The following is a 17,599-nucleotide window of genomic DNA, read 5'->3' as shown; positions in this document are numbered from 1 at the left end:
AAACGTCCTACTTTACAGAGGGCGCTCCTCGATTTGAAGGGCTGTCAGAGGACAGTTCTCTATTTAAAGACATCTTCTATTTGAAAGGCTGTTCCTTCATGTCTGGTTCAAAGATACAGAACCTTAAGAATGGAGAGACTTGAAGGGGCCCATCTACAATTAGTACTTGGAGAACAGCAGACTGAGCAGGTACACAAGTCACCTGGTCAAAGTCTTACCCACAATGGTGAGACATATTGTAGTTCTATTTAAAATATAGTATTTGTTTCTAAATTGGCATCTATACACATCAATTAGCATATGCAATTTTTATGCACATCTGTATCCTCTTTCACCCCTTTTGGGTGTGTGTGTGTTCATTTCCCCTTTTTTGCAAATGCATAAGTTGCCTGGCCACGCTAATACTGCATGCCTGGATTGGGAGGCCTTCCTTTGTGTTCTCCTGCCAACTGAAGTGAAGTGTCTGGTGGTGACCGGAGACAGGGCCTTCTCGCCTGTAGCCCCCTGTTTGTGGCACTTTATTTCCAGAGAGGTTCATCTGGTGCAGCATTCATTTTCTTTTCAGTGCCACGTGGAAACTTTTACAAAAATTTGCCCAGGATGTTTGTTGTGCTTATTGTATACTGGATTTTAATCTTAACCCAGGCAAGGCAGCAATGCTTTTTGTCATTAGGAAAGTTGATCTGGGAGTGGGTGTTCAATCTAAGGTGGCCAGGTGTTCTGCTTTACAGAAGATAAGTCATGTATTTTGGAGAGCTCGCCGAGGACAGTCCTCTATTTGAAGGTGTCCTCTGTTTGATGGGCTGCCCAGTCCAAGTCTGGTTTCAAGAACCAGAAGGAGGGAGAGCCAGGGAGGGTACACAGCTCACCTAGCCAGTCTTCCTCATGATGGCGAGATGAATTGTTTTTATATTGAAATAGTCATTTTTACATTTGAACCTATACACATAGATTTGCATATGCAAATATTATGCAAATTGGTGCTCTCTTTTGTCCTCTTTTTCGGGAATTCATTTCCTCATTTAGGGTGATGTGGAAGTGGCTGCCCTAGTTCTACCAGTTCTGGACAGGATAAGGCACCCTCTGAAGGTCCAGGCAATGTGGAAGGACTTCGGGACCCAGCTTTGCTGCAGGTTGCCCTTGTGGCCAGGAGAGTTTTTTTCATAACTTAAGCTGGGGTTTCTGCTGTGGCGTTTACTGGAGAAAGCAGTTCTGGCCACTGTCACATGTGCTTTGGTCACAGCGAGACCAGAGGGTTGCATTGTGCTCTACCTTAGCCTGCCTCAAAGAATACGCGGAAACTGCCTTCAGCTGGGGCAGAGGGCTGGTGCCAGATGCTGTTGGGGGCCCTGTTTTTAGAGCACGTGACTCATTTTGTTCGTTTTGCTGGCTTCCATCTGCACTGATCCAGCTCAAAGTGCTGGCTATCACTTTTGTAACCCTGACTGGTTTGGGCCCAGGTTATCTAAGGGACTGCTTGCTCTTGCACTATCCTGCCCGCTCACTGAGATCAACAGGGGAGGCTCTGTTCTGGGTCTCACTGCTGTCTGAGGGTAGGCTGGTGGGTGAGCAGCAGCCTGTTTCCACAAGAGATTTACTCCGAACTGGCTGTGTGTGGAGGTTGTTAGGTATACATGACATCATGGCCATCCACCCTGGGGCTTATTGCGGAAAAACCGGATTTCCTGAGACTGCTTATAGTCCGATTCTTTTCCTTATTTCAGCTTGTCTGCGCATCTGTTGAGGTGTACACCAACCCTTCCACATTTACTCTAGTGTGCCCAGAGGTGTGTCTTTCACTGTGACCCTGGTCAAGGGGTGTTTCCTCAATGTTTGCCCTGCCTGCAGTTCCCTGAAGTTTCCGCCATTTCCCCACTGGCCACCAGAGTTTTTTTTTTTTTAAGTATAGGATTAAATGGAAACAGCGCTTTAGCCATATGTTACAAACCAGAAGTAAGCACTCCCCATTCCCCAGCCACCAACTGTATCGATGTTGGACATTTAAAGCCGTTATTCTATCAGGGGCTAAGGCTTACACTTAAGTGGGGTGAGGTGTACATATTTATGTTTCTGGCCAGATTGTAGTTCTAGAGGTAGTTACTGCAGAATCCTCTGTTGTGCATTTAGAAGGCATCACTATCACTCGACAGTGAAAAAAGCCCCAGTTCTCCAGCACCACCTCTACCCCGCTCTATTGCTATCTCATTATAACACATTTCTTCCATCAATACGCATACCCCCTATGTCAGTATCTTGCTGGGGATCAGGCCAAGGGCTGAACTGAATTCTGGGAAAGGTCCTGGGGGCCACATTCCCTCTGTGAGTGGGGCCAAAGGCAGAGTGGGTGTGGCCAAATGCGATGGTGGTTGTTTTTTTACCGATGTTAAGCCTATACAGAAGGCTTAACAAGCCTTCTCTGCACATTTGCTTAGAAATAAGCAGAATTGACTCACTCAGCACTACTTTCAAATAGCATCCCAAATGCCAAAGCCTCTATTGGTCTACTCAGAAGTAAGCATGAGCATCAAGTCCAGACACTGCATCAGGGGGTTAGCAGGGGTGGGCAGCAACCGAGGGCCCACAGTCCCTGCTGGCCCCGAAGACCGTCCACTCACCACCACTCCCACCACCCATCCCCTGGAGAGCCATGTCGGCAAGAGAAAGTGGCCGGTGTGGCTCTTCAGAATGCTGGCCAGACCCAAACGGCTGGCTCTGATGGGGTCCTTCCTGAGAGCCAGGCACTGTGGAGACTGGAGAGTATCCCAGGAGATCAAGCGGAGGGGCCAGGCAAGGTGAGCAGGAGAGGCGAGTGAGTGGAGCGGGTCAGTGGCAGGAGGAGCAGTGCGGCAGCCCGTGGAAGCCTTCGGCAGCGGTGGGGGGGGGCGGGCAGCGAAAACAGAGAGAAGGAGTGGGCGGGGGCCTTTGGCGGCACCACACCCGAGGGCACCCAGAAGTCCGGCACCGGCCCAAGCATGTCTACTCACAAGTTAGTAGAACAAACCTCTGCATGTCTGCTTAGACATAAGCAGGACTAAATCACTCAGCAGCACTTTCAAACAGCATGTCTTCTCTCTTGGCTTTTAGAAAGCAAGTGAAGACCACCTTTTTCTGATGGGCTTTAAATATGGAGTGATTTTTTACACTCAATCTGATTATATTATTGATGCGTACCGTCATTTTAGTTTTCACTGCTGCTCTTTTGTGATGGTACATTGTCACTGAATTTGCTTGCTCGTATGTTATTATTTTGTAACCCACTTTGAGAGCCTTTCTTTTCAGAAAGCAGCATATACATTTTAATGTTAATAAATAAAATGCACCTTTGGGCCACGGTTTGCATTCCTTTCATTTTGAATTCACCTCCCTCCAAACATGGATGACCAAGATGGAAATAATTATTCCAAATAAGACTTGAGTGGTGCCTGGTACACTGGTATTGATGCTTCTCTGTCTTTACTATTAAAAAAAGTTCACCTAGTATATTTTAAAACTTCCATTTGCATTGTGTATGAACAATGAACACACAATTCTGAGAAGATATTCAACAGCTGCTCTGTTCCCCTTGGCAGTGGCTGCAGGATAATGCAGGGCTTCTCTGCAGTGACTTATGCAAATAGTGAAAATTAAAAATCCCACGTGGTGACAAAATAAATACCGCAAATGCGCCTCTGCGCACCACCTCTGAACTTCTGCACTTGGCACCTTAAGATGCTGCCGTGTAAATGGCTTCTCTTTCAACAGTTTTCGTCTTTCGAGTGAATATGAGTTCTTGTGAAAGTTGCTGAGCCGATATCCTTGCAGCCGATGGCTCTGGCTCTGTGCACAAATTAGGTTTAGCAAAACGCAGTCACCGTGCAGTTTCCAGCCAATGTGTCTGAACCACGTTAGACAAAGGAGTGGCGGGGCCAGGGAGACAGAGAAGGTAGATGAATCGCTTTGCTCATGTCAAACGACTTCTTCTGAGGCTGTCAATGCAGAAGCCAATTAGCGCCAGTTATGGCAGTATGGGATTGTTGCTGTTTTTTTAATGCTGTGTGGACACAAGGTCCCTAATACTCCATTCCCACTTTTCCGGTTAAGCAGGCATGGGTGGTGGGTTTTAAACCATTTTTAGGGTGGCCATGTGTCTTCTTTCACAAGGGACAGCCCTCTATTTGAAGGGCTACCAGAGGGCTTCTTCTGTTGAGGGTGTCCTCTGAAGGGCTCTCCTGTCCAATTCCAATTTAAAGATAAAGAACCATAAGAACTGCTGCCCATCAATGGTTAGTACCTAGACAGTAGGCTGAACAGGTCACTTGGTCACAACTTTGCAGACTATGGTGAGATGTACTGTATTTCTATTTAAATTATAACAGTTATATCTAAATTTTCATTTATACATATAAATTAGCACATGCAAATCACTGTCTTCTTTTGTCCTTTTTTTGGAGATGCATTTCCTCCTTTTGGGCGATTCATACGTGGCCACCCTGTTCCCTGCCAGCCATGCAAAAGGAGGGGAAAAACAGTGTTCATAACTTACATTAGAACCAAATATCGATATCTACGCTATGAACTTAAAGTTCGCTCTGTACCAGTTTAATTGGCATGGCTTCTGCTGAGAAGGAACTCTGGGAACTGTTGTCTTCTGAGTAGCTGATGATGACAGAAACCTCAGGATCCCTTACCGGACATGCAAGAATGCTTTTATACATATGATAATCCTGGGTCTCTGTGGCTGGTATGAGACCTCTTAAGCGGCTGTGGATGGTACAAGACCTCTTAAATTTGACCCTACACAAGAGCAGTCATGGTGGACCACACCAAAGGCCTATCTAGTCCAGCATGGTGTTTCTCACAGTGGCCAACCAGATGCCTATGAAAAGCCCACAAACAGGACATGATTGCAGAAACATCATCCCGCTCATGTTCCCCAACAACTGGTATTGAGAAGCATACTGCCTCTGATAATGGAGCTAATAGATAGCCAATGTTAGCCTTATCCTCCATGAATTTGTTTTATCCCCCTTTAAAGTCATCTAAACTAGTGGATTAGCCTGGCTATCTCATAGTAGGAAACTCCGTTTCTTTGCTTGCTTGCTTGCTTGCTTGCTTGCTTGCTTGCTTGCTTTCCAGATTCCTGAGTCCACACTTGCAGCATTCACAGAAGGGAGGGTCTCTCTCCCAAATTCATGAGAGAAGAAGAAAAGATGCCAGGAGTTTGTTTACAACAAAATAGAGGTGTGGCAGCATGATAATTCTTTCTGGCCTGGAAAACTGGAACTCAGCACATTCACTCCTCATAAGGCATGTTCATGGCAGCCATTCCAACAGCAGCCTCAAACACTGCTGCAGATGGTGACTGACACAGGCATGTTCTGAAGTTGAACTTCCCTCTTCTATGCAGTTGACTCACTTTTCCAAAGTGTTCAGAACATTTCACATACATTATCTTGGTGTCCCTCCCTCCCTCCCTCCCTCCCTCTCTCTCTCTCTCTCACACACACACACACACATCCTGTAAGGTAGGCAGGTATTATACCCATTTTATAGATGGGAGTTTAGTTGGGTCTAAGGCTGATAGAACAATGCCTTGTCTAAGTAAGCTGACATGAGATTTGAACCAGGGGCTACTTACTTCAGTGCTCATTATAAATGAATATAAAGCCGAATTCAGAGGAAGACACTTAGAACTAAAACGTTTGGGTTGCCCATATTGAGATTGCAGGCAGAACCTATTATCTCAGGATATTTGGAATGCGATCCTTGGCATAACTGGGTTGCTTAAATAAGGATGTGCAAGGATTTTGAATAAAATCTGAGGATTTGTAGGTTCCTCTGTGAAAATTCCCAACTAAATTCTGGCAAAATTGCCTTGAGAGCTATGCTGGTTTATACTTGTAATGCTGGATTAATATCTGTTGAATTTGAAAAGCCTGAATTTACAAGTCCTCTGGCTTTCCAAGCCATTGTTGCTATTGGCCTTTGCCAAAGGAGAATGCTGAATTTTGGTTCAAAATAACTGATGAATACTAGATCAAAATTCCAAACATTCTTATTGGCTGATACAATAATTGAATCAAGTCATGTGAAAGCCGTAATTGTTCATAAAAATAATGGAAACCAATGGGGGGGCAGGGGAAATTAATTAAGGAAAGAATCGCAACATAATTGAATAAAAACAGATGGATTTGTGAAAATATGATTATTTGACACATGGAAAAGCTGAGAATGTGGCTCTCAGACTATTTTAATGTCCATTTGGATTACCACAATCAGAATTTGGTTTTCGGGATCTAGAACATAAGTACTATACAAGTGCATTTTTCTTATCAAATCCCCCAGTAATTGGGGTGTAGGAGAAAAGTGGAGTAGGATGGACATGCATCAAAATTTTGCAAGCTTTGCTTTAAGATCAAAAACTTCATAGATTCACAAACATACTGCTGGAGCAGACCAGGACAATCTACTAAGGATAAATAAAACTCATACAAAGATGATCTCATATAAGATAGTATAATTGTTATGCATTTGCCCAGGATACACTGTCCATTTCTTATTTGATTTTAACAAGCTAATCTCTTTTAATGGCCTTTAAAAACACCTTCCAATTACATGCAGCAACTGCATTTATTAAATGCACATTTATAATATCTTATATATTTAATTTCCATCCCACCTTCCTGCCAAAGAATGGTGGTCAAGGCAGCCAGCAATAACATCAAAATTAAAAATAAAATCTTAAGACATAACACAAAAACAAATAAATTAAAAACACAGTTTAAAACATAGTGCTAAAAGAAATAAGCAGCACCAGCAATTTAAAAAAAAACCTCCAGCAACAGATCAGCTTATATGCCAAACGGCTGCCTGAATAAAAATGCCTTTGTCGCCAGCAGAAGGACAATAGCAGAAGGACCAACCTAGTCTCCCTCAGCATCGAATTCCAGAGCCTGGGAGCGACTACTGAGAAGGCCCTGTGTCAAGTCCCCACCAAATGTGCCTCTGATGGTGGCAGGACTGAGAGAAGGTCCTCCCATGAAGAACTTAAAACCCATGGCAAGCTCATATGGGAGAATGTGGTCTTTCAGGTAGCCTTCACCCATATGAGATCCCATAATTATACTAATTATTATGCTGATTTATTAAACTAATTATATCCCATTATTATATGAATAATATCTACTACTATCTAGTAAAAGATCTTATTAGTAGTAAAAAAAAAATCACTGATATTTTTTGCCACGTTTTGAATGTGTCTCATAAATATAAAAAAGAGGATGCATGAGTGACTTCTACGCCCAATTTTGTGCTTCTGAGTAACATCTTCATATGTCTCCTTATATAATCCTGCTTTATACAGAGTCGGATTGGTCCATCTTATCCAAAACCGTTTATTGTGACTGGCAACAGCTTTCTAAGGACTCAGGCAAAGGTCTGACACAGCTCTGCTACAGGCAGGACTGGCGCTACCATCAGGAAGAGTGAGGCGGTCATCTCAGGCGGCAGGTGCTGGAGGAGAGCACTGTGGGGCACGCAGCCTGCCCTATGTCTCCTACGCTAGCCTGCTGCCTTCAGGTGTGGTGGAGGATGCTGTCCCGTTGCCAGTGTTGAAGAAAAATTCAGCTGCCAGTCCAGTCAGCTTTTGAACATGGAATGGGTGGGGCGCCATCTTGTCCTTTGCCTCAGGCAGTAAAAGTCTTGGCCTGGCCCTGACTACAGTGCCGCAGCTTTCTGTATACTACAGAGCATGTGCTCTGCTTCCTCTGAGCACATCTCAGAGCAACGGCACCAAGGGGAGTTTTCCTCCCAGTGCAAATAGCCAGGGGTGAGAGTGATCTTCACTGGGATCACAGCAGGGGGAAGGGTTAAATTTCCTTTCCCCTCCTACCATGCTCCCAATGCTGCTCAGCCCCCATTGCAGCTATTTCAGTTTTTTAAACTGTGCATATTAAAGGCAAGTAACACATTTAACATAAGGTGTAGTTTGGCCTTGAAACTGAGTTCAGTAAAATTCATGTGTTGATGAAAGCATTGGGTATATTTAGACAGCTTCGCCCTCACTGCTGTGAACTGATTTAAAGAGAAACCATTAAGCCCCTTTGTCTTGACAGAAAAACAAGCCTCTAAAAAGCATAATTAGATTAGTCAGGGATGGGATAAGGACCATGAAGCATTTTGGAGAGTAAACTGGTGTTACTGAGATGGTGAAGAATAGGATTCTTGTTCATAATTTCATAGATGGTAGATAACACGTTACAGCTTTAGACTGTGCAGCTAAATAATTTTTAAGTTGGTGTCCTTGCTGGGAATTACTTATGAGTAGGCATGGTTATAATTTATGGCTTGACATGTTCCACTGCAATAAGATACAGAAAGTTATTATTATTTATTACATTTCTATACCACCCCACAGCCAAAGCTCTCTGGGCGGTCTGGTCAGGGGTGATGTGAGTCATAGTCCAAGACTTCTGGATGGCATCGAGTTGCCTAGTCTGATATAAAGCATTCTGAATACTACATTGGTAGCACCTTGGAGAGCTCCTTTAGAGTTCTGGCTGGTTCTGGCTGAAACCCAGCATAGATTTACAGCCCCCAAGATCGGAGCCACCAGCCTCCAATGGAGTCAATGTACAACTTATTCATATATTTTAAATGAGAGTGGAGGGAGTGTGGAAACAGTTATCCATGAATTGATCTGTGAAGATATGTGTATCTTACTAGCTGTTATCCTAGCTAGGCTTCAGATATTTTCATAGGTGGGGATATTTTGTGGCATCCATCATTACTGTTAAGTGAATGGTATGGTCATAGGGCAGCAGTCCTGAACCTTTACATATGAATGGGCAACGTATTGTCCACATGACCATGATAGGTAACCTGGTGCCCTCCAGATGTTTTGGGACTACAACCCCCATCAGCCTCAGCCAGCATATTTATTTATTTAATTTGCATCCCACCTTTCTACCAGGAAATGGGACTCAAGGCAGCCAAACAATAAAAATCAACATTTAAAATAAAAACATAAATTAAAAGAACCATCGAACAAATACATTAAAAACACAACCATACTGAGGCTGATCAGTTATATTGACTGACGACCCGTGTTTATAAATACTTATTATCAGTGAACAAATATGGTATACTGGGTCTTAAGCAGGAATGGAATAGGGAATTGGATTGTCCCATTTGCCTAACAGATGGATATCTGCTTTAGCAACTGTATCTGAAGCATCTATGGATCTCAGGTTAAAACTTATTCAGCAAAAACTCTTCTTCCATGTCTGTTGGATGCCACAATGTCTCTTTAATAAGGTATTTATTTATTTAAAACATTTGTATCCTGCTCTATATCATTAAGATCTCAGGACGGTGCACAGATAAAACCAATTTAAACAGTATAAAACAATAAATAATTTAAACAGCAAAAACATATTAAACCATGGACAAGCTAATACCAATTAAAATCTAAAACAATGAAACAGTTAAAACAGTGTGCTACTTTAGGGAATGCATTTAGCCTTCAAAGGCTTTGGTAAAAAGCCGTGTTTTTACTTGGTGCCGAAATGAGACCAATGTCTGCACCAGTCGGGCGTCCAAGGGGAGGCCATTCCACAACTGGGGTGCCACAGCAGAGAAGGCCCTCTCCCATCTCCCACCATAGTGTATGTCTCGCACTGGTGGGACGCAGAGGAGGGCTCCTCCAACAGATCTCAGTCCTCGGGCAGGCATATATAGGGGGAGGTGCTCCCTCAAATATTGAGGTCCCAAGCCACTTAAGGCTTTAAATGTCATCACTAGCACCTTGAATTCCGACCAGAAGCGTATTGGCAGTCAGTGCAATTCCTTTAAGACTGGTGTTATGTGATCTTTATGTGATGTTCCAGTCAGCAGTCTAGCTGCTGCACTAGCTGCAGCTTCTGAGTCATCTTCAAGGTCAGCCCCATGTAAAGTGCATTGCAGTAGTCTAATCAGGAAGTTACCAGTGCATGTAATGCTGTGGCTAGGTTATCCATGTCCAGGAAAGGCCATAGCTGGCAGATCAGCTGAAGCCGGCCTCAAATACTCCAGGCCACAGAGTCCACCTGGAGCTCCAATGATAGGGATGGGTCTAGGAGTACTCCCAAGCTACACACCTGCTCCTTCAGGGGGAAGTGAAACCCCATCCAGGACTGGTCGCTTACCCAATTCCCGGACTCAGGAACCACCAATACACTGAGCTTCCATCTTGTCAGGATTTAGCTTCAGTTTATTGGCCCTCATCCAGCCCATTACAGCCTCCAGGCACTGGTCCAGGACCTTCACTGCCTCAGCCAACTCCAATGACAAGGAGAAATAGAGCTGAGCATCATCAGCGAACTGGTGACACCCCACCCCCCAAACTCCTAATGACCTCACCCAATGGCTTCATATAGATGTTGAACAGCATGGGGGATAGAACAGAACCCCGTGGCACCCACAGGTTAATAGCCATGGGGTAGAACAGGAATCCCCCAATACCACTCTCTGGAATTGGCCCTGCAGGTAGGAGCAGAACCACTATAGCACAGTGCCCCCAACTCCCATCCCACAGAGCCGATCCAGTAAGACACCATGATCAATGGTGTCAAAAGAGAGATCAGGAAGATCAACAGGGTAGCACTCCCCCTGTCTTTCACCTGGAGTAGGTTTTATCTCAGTCAGCTAATTGCTGGAGTATAATACGGCTAATGCTTCTTTTAACTACATGATTTGGCAATGCCCAATAGTTGCCTCCTTTGGGGAAGAGGTTATTATATGGATAAACTTTGTATTGTATCTTTAATATTTACTGATGTACATGTCCTCTTAAATTATTTACCTGCTTCCTGGAAGTTAACACATGGTCAGCATAAATGGATTCTCTGCGCCCTTTTGACAGCTAAAAGACTAATATTACAACATTGGAAGGAGAAACACCCACCTCCTATAATTCAATGGACTGAGGACCTAACAAAGCAATCAACATTTGAATGGGTGGTATACAGGCACCACTCGGGAATGGCTACATATATGGATATTTGGTCTGCTTTTGTTGAAGTTTATGCATAATCTACTCATTCTAGAATGTTGTATTTTCATATATGAATTGATACTTTTAATGCATGCAGTTATACTATATCCTTTTTTCTCCTTTTTTTCTTTTTTATGATGTTTTGTTTTGTTGAAACTCACAATAAAACATTAATAAGAAAAAAAATTGAAGACATGCAACCAGTGCAAATGCCATCGCTACAACTTATTGTTCCTACCCACTGTAACATCTCTTGGAGGAATAAAGGTGGGATAAAAATGCTTTAAATAAATAATCAATGAAATTGTTTCTCCTACCTTGGGCAGCCTTATTTATTTTTGCAAGAAGCATTCTTGAAATAGACACAATTCTGTTTGATTTTTCAAGAGCATCTAACAGCACGGCCCTATGCATTTTACTTACAAGTAAATCCTGCTGTATTATACAGGATTTATTCACTTGTGTGTTTAGCACTGTACATGTAGGAGCCCGACAGTAAATTCTATACATCAGGGGTGGGCAACTTGTGGCTGTCCAGATGTTTTGACCAACTCCCATCAGCCCTAGCTAGCTGCATAGCCAATGGTGAGGGATGATAGGAGCTGTAGGCCAAAACATCTGGAAAGGCACAAGTTGCCCACCCCTGCAAGAAGGTGTAGAGTGGCCAGATGTAAAAGAGTTCAGAGCTCCTGCACCTTTAACAGTTGCACAGAAGTAATTTCAGCAGGTATGTAGCTTGTCATCCAAGCTGTAGAAATGTCCTCTTCTAGACAGCTATTAAAGGTGCAGGGGCCCCATTCTCCTTTTGCATCTGGCCTTCCTAGCAAGGCATAGAGCAGTCTTCCTTAACCTGCTGCCCTCCCAATGCATCAGACTACAACTCCCACAACCCCCAGCCAGCATGGCAATGCTAGCTGTGGATGATGGGACTTGTAGTCGACCACATTGGGAGGGCGCCGAGTTGGGGGAGGCTGGTGTCGAACATGGTGAAGTGCTGTTTGCTTTACAGTCCAATCCACTGCGTTCGGTGGAGAACTTACTCTCAGGTAAATGAGCACAGGATTGCAGCCTTCACCTCTCTGCTTGCTTTCACGTTCTTGTTTTAACGCTGGTTTTTATATTGTATGTGTTTTTCATATAAAGTGCTTGGAAATCCTGGGATGCCAAGCGGTATAGAAGCAGCTTCAAGAAATAGCATAAGAAAATGAATGAACATCAGAACATAAGTAGAGCCCTGCTGGATCAGACCAAGGGTCCATCCAGTCCAGCATTCTGTTCACAGTGGCCAAGCAGCTGCCCACGGGAAGCCCTCAAGCAGGACACGAGTGCCACAGCACCCTGCTGCCCATGTTCCCCAGCAACTGGTGTACCTAGGCTCACTGCCTCTGATGGAGGCAGCGCACAGCCATCAGGACTAGTAGCCAGCGATAGCCTTCTCCTCCGGGAAATGAGAGCCCCTTTGTCCTGATGAAATGCGAGGCGGCGTTTTGGAATTCTCTCGGGCGCTGAAGGAGTTAATGTTTCGAGGCTGGCCTTGCCCGCCCCCCGCACATAACGCCCCTCCGCCCAGCCGCGCTCCCATGGTTTGCATTCTTACGCTCCCGGAGCAGCGCGCTCATAGCATCTGGTGTCCTGGCAACAGCTTTCATTGGCTCGTTCGGAGCCTTTCTTCTTCACGAGGCCCCTGCGGCGCCGCCCCGCCACCACCACTAATCACCATCTTAACGGGGTGTTTAAGATGCAGCTGGTATGAAAAGTAATGCCAGCGAAGGGTGGGGGCGGCCGCGGCTACTGTAGGACCTCCACCTGCCCTAGGCTACTCAAGCCCGCCGGCGAAAGGGAGCGGGGAGGGAGGTGGCCGTGTCGATCGGCAGGAGAATTCCAAAATCCATGTGAGTGCAATACAGCCTTCCCCAGCCTGGTGCCTCCAGATGTGTTGGGCTGCAATTCCCATCATCCCCAGCCACCATGGCCACGCAGTCCAACACATTTGGAGGGCACCAGGTCGAGGAAGGCTGGTGTAAGTACCTTTGATTAGGCCAACCAAAAGATCGCCCCCAAATGCACAAGCTTCCAGGATCTCCAGATCTTTTCATCAGGCAAGATGTTACAATAAAAGGGGGGGGGTGGAGAGAGAGAGAGAAAAAACTGACCTGGTAATGGTTCACAGTGAACATGTTGGGAAATGCTGCTGCTGCTGTTTGTTTAGTGGTACAGATGTTTGGAGCCGGCCGAGAAAGGGGAGAGGGGAGAAAAATGACTCCCTTCAGAAATGATCTTTTGTGGGGCTCAAATCCATGCGCCTTTGTGTTTTCATGAATGGTAATTTCCTGTTTCGAGCCGGGGTGGCGAGGAGGAGGGCCTCTCTCGTTTTGACAAGGGCCGGGGGCGGGGGGGGCGGGGGGGGCTGTACAACGAAATCCATATTGCCGAAGGCTTGTCCCCTGACAAGAGGGGAGAAGGGGGCGGGGTGAGAGGGAAATCTCTCCCAACAACATCTGAATTGGAAAAGAACAGGAGCAAAGGGGTCCCGGGAAACCACTTCAAGGGCATCCTTACAAAAGGAATGTTGGGCCTTTGCAGGTTGCAAAGCTGCGGAGGGAGGGGGGGGGAGAGAGAGAGAGAGAAAGAAAGAAAGAAAGAAAGAAAGATCTGCCTCAGGTCTCCAAAAAAGATAAATCCCTCCTTCCTGCATTGTGTCCAGTAGAGAGCCCCGATTAATAATAAACATGGTAATCGAGACCTCCCGGTGCACTGCCCTTGGTAGACTTATTCCATCCGTCTGCCTGACTTCCAAAGTGTTAGAGGCCCTTCTGATTTCATGTTTTATTTTTCCACTGAGAGGGGAGCAGACCAAGAGAGAGATTGTCCCTGCTTCCTACGTGACATTTGAAAGTGTGTGCATTCCAGAAGCATGAGGGAACTGGGGAGGTGAAACCGTTTGAGGGGCAAGCAGCCGGCCTGGGGGAAGGGTGGGCTTAGGGGGCCTAGGAGGGTGAGGAAAGAAACTGCACAGGATGTGACTCCCCAACCTTAGGCCTAGTTTGATCCCATTTAGCAAGGGGGCACCTTACAGTCTTTCACAACCAGGCTGTGTGGGGAGGAGAAACCCAAAACTTTCCACTAAAACTGTGAAAAGTAGCTTTTGCCTCTCCGTGTGTACAGTATTATTGACAGATTGGATTTGCGATAAAGGGAATTATGGCTAAAGCCATAGAAACTTCACGTGCTGTTTGTATATGCTTTGGCCATTTGTAATTATTATTCTCTGTCAACTGATGAAAGAATTTTCATCTGCCTTTGAAGTGGTTAGGGGCGCAAACCTATGCATGTTTAGACAGAAAAAAGTCTACAATTCCCATGCTGGCTGGGGGATGCTGGGAGTTGTAGGATTTTTTTCTGTCTAAACATGCATAGGATTGCATCCTAAGGCTGTAATCCTATGCTCAGTTATGTGGCAGAAATTACTTCCGAGTAGACATTCAATAGGATTGCACTGTCTGGCTGTGATCCTAAACACACTCGCTAAGGAATAAGACTCTTCAAACGTAATGGGACTTACTTCTCAGTAAACATGGATAGTATTCCACTGTACTTCGTTAAACACATCTGTTACAAAACCCAAAATATAGATATCAAAGGAACTGTAAGATCATTTACAGTTTAATAAAAAGAAAGCTACCACTTACAGGCTGTGAGTTGAGGGGCATTATTGTGTCATTTCCTGGCAAGGCCTCCACCCCTGGACTATGTAAACTCTGTAGGCAATAACCTCCAATCCTTGAGTTAAAGCTCTCTGCAAAAATTTCCTGTAGTTTTTGGTTAGGACACATATAAAGGAACAGCCCTAAAATCAAATGTTGTACCTGGTTGGTGTAAGAGTTTGTGGCTATACCCTTTTCACTTTTTGGGCAATTTGGGCCTCAGAAGGTTCACAATGACTGGAAGAGATCTGCAAAAGGTGCAGAAATATTTTGTAGGAGTGTCGTGGAAAAGGGAGGCACAAAAAGTGTAGAACCTGTGTGAAATAAATTTTGTTTTTCAGATTTCACTTAAGGAAAAAGAAGCCCCTAAAGCTCCAAGGTTTGGTCTTTCAACTGCAACCTGCAGTCCACTGTGCCTTTGGTAGGCTCTGCCCTAAGGCTATGCATGCCCTCACTTTCCCTGCCTGGTGGGGCAGAGCTCCCCTCCCTGTCTGAGCAGGCCTAGAAGACAGAGTGCTTTTAAAGTGCAAATTTCCTGCAGATTCACTGTTTCAAAGGGCATCCCTGTCTGGGTGGGGCAGAGGTATCCCCAACCTCACCTAAGCAATAAGAGAGGAATGCTGAAAAAAAGCTTAATAGCAGTGCAAGGTGGAGTGAGTATTAAATCTCTGGCCCAGTTCAGGAAGCCACCTTGGGAGAATGTTCCCGTGGGGCTTCTTGTTGCAGCAGTGGCCACCATTTTTGAATATTCGGGGCACGATGGGGACACACCTTAGCTTGTTACATGTGAACCCGATGATGGTGGGTGGTTAGGGTGGTTGACAAGCCACCTGCAACCCTAAAACAGCCCATGGGGTCTGGGTGGCTTGTCAAGCACCCCAACCACCCACCCTTGCCAGGGTCACACGTAACAAGAAGCTGCGGTAGTGGGGGCTTGGGTTGCCAACCTGGCACCCAGAGGCACTGCAATCCACCACGGCTAATAAGCCACAGTGGGCCATGTTGATAGTGTGGACCAGGTCTCTGAGTGTGTGTGAGTGGGAGGACAGACAGGGGGATCCCAGCTTTGTCCACCATTGGACCCGCCAATGTAACCCTCGAGAGATGATCCCTGACGGAATAAACCCTTGGGGCTAAAAAGGTTGCTCACCCCTTTCAAACACTATCAGAAACTCTGCCATGATCAGACAGTGCACTTTGGGGGCAAATGTGCTCTGGGAACCCTTCCTTTTCTACCAGTGACAACACCCCAAGAACCTTGCTGCTATATGGGTACCCCATTTAGACTCCATGTAAAGTAGCTGGAGAGTCTTCAGAATCATCTGCATAAGAATAATGGCAACTTCATGTTCTTTCATGGAAATTCCATCATATTTTACTTATTTGGCAAGCATTAAAGAAAATCTGGACACTGGAACTTCTTTTGGAGCACCTCCCCTACCTCAGAGGTGGGCAACTTGTTGCCCTCCAGATGTTTTGGCCTACAACTGTTTTTATGCATTTTATTGCTGTGAGCCACCTTGAGAGGGCTTCTGCCCTGAAAGGTGGCCTAGAATTTTTTTAAATAAATAAAAATTAAAAAACACAACTCCCATCATCCCTGACCATTGGCCATGCTGACTGGGGCTGAAGCGAGTTGCGCTCCAAATCTGGAGGGCACCAGGTTGGCGAAAGCAGCTATATAGCTTATTTTAGAGCAGCTTCATATATTTCAATGGGTTTAGCTGTGAGCAGAGGGTGAATGAGTGACACCCATCAAGGTTTTGCACCACTGCAGGGAAGATGCTGATGACACCAAATTATTTAGGGTGGTTAAAACAAAAAGGGATTGTGAGGAGCTCCAAAAGGATCTCTCCAAACTGTGAGAACAGGCATCCAAATGGTGAATACAGTTCAATGTAAGGAAGTGTAAAGTGATGCACATTGGGGAAAAAAGTCCAGACTTCAAGTATAACCTGATGGGATCTGAGCTAGCTGTGGCCACCCAAGAAAGAGATCTTGGGGTTGTGGTGTACAACTTGATGAAAAAGTTGAGCCAGTGTGCAGCTGCTGAAAAAAAAAGGCAAACTCCATGTTAGAGATAATTAGAAAAGGAACTGAGAATAAAACTGCCAATATCATACTGCCTTTATACAAATCTACGGTGTGACCACACTTAGAATCCTGTGTACAGTTCTGGTCACCACACCTAAAAAAGGATATTGTGGAGTTGGAAAAGGTGCAGAAAAGGGCAACTAAAATGATCAAGGGGCAGCAGCATCTCCCCTTTGAGGGAAGGTTACAACAGCTGGGATTGTTTGGCTTGGAAAAAAGGCGGGTAAGGGGAGACATGACAGAGGTGTACAAAATTAAGCATGGTGTGGAGAAAGTGGATAGGGAGACATTTTTCTCCCTCTCTTATAATACTGGAACCCAATGGGGTCATCCCATGAAGCTGATTGGTGGGAGATTCAGGACAGATAAAAGGAAGTACTTCTTCACACAGCACATAGTTAAACTGTGGAATTCGCTACCATAAGATGTCGTGATGGCCACCAATTTGGATGGCTTTAAAAGGGGACTAGGCAAATTCCTGGAGGAGATGGCTACCCATGGCTACTAGTCCTGTTGGCTATGTGCTACCTCCAGTATCAGAGGCAGTTAGCCTATGTACACCAGTTGCTGGGGAACATGGGTGGCAGGGTGCTGTTGCGCTCATGCCCTGCTTGTGGGTTCCTGGTCAAGAGCTGATTGTCTACTGTGTGAACGGACTGCTGGACTAGACGGAACCTTGGTTTGAGCCAACATGGTTCTTCTTATGTTCTTATGATGTGCAACTGACCTCTTCAGACATTACACAGCTAATGCATAAGTCACACCATGGCTTCTCTTCACTGCAGTGTGC

The sequence above is a fragment of the Heloderma suspectum genome, chromosome 1, assembly GCF_057233095.1.
Source record: "Heloderma suspectum isolate Gila_16-S chromosome 1, 16-S_ref, whole genome shotgun sequence".
Classification (NCBI taxonomy): Eukaryota; Metazoa; Chordata; class Lepidosauria; order Squamata; family Helodermatidae; genus Heloderma; species Heloderma suspectum.
This window is presented reverse-complemented; position numbering follows the sequence as displayed.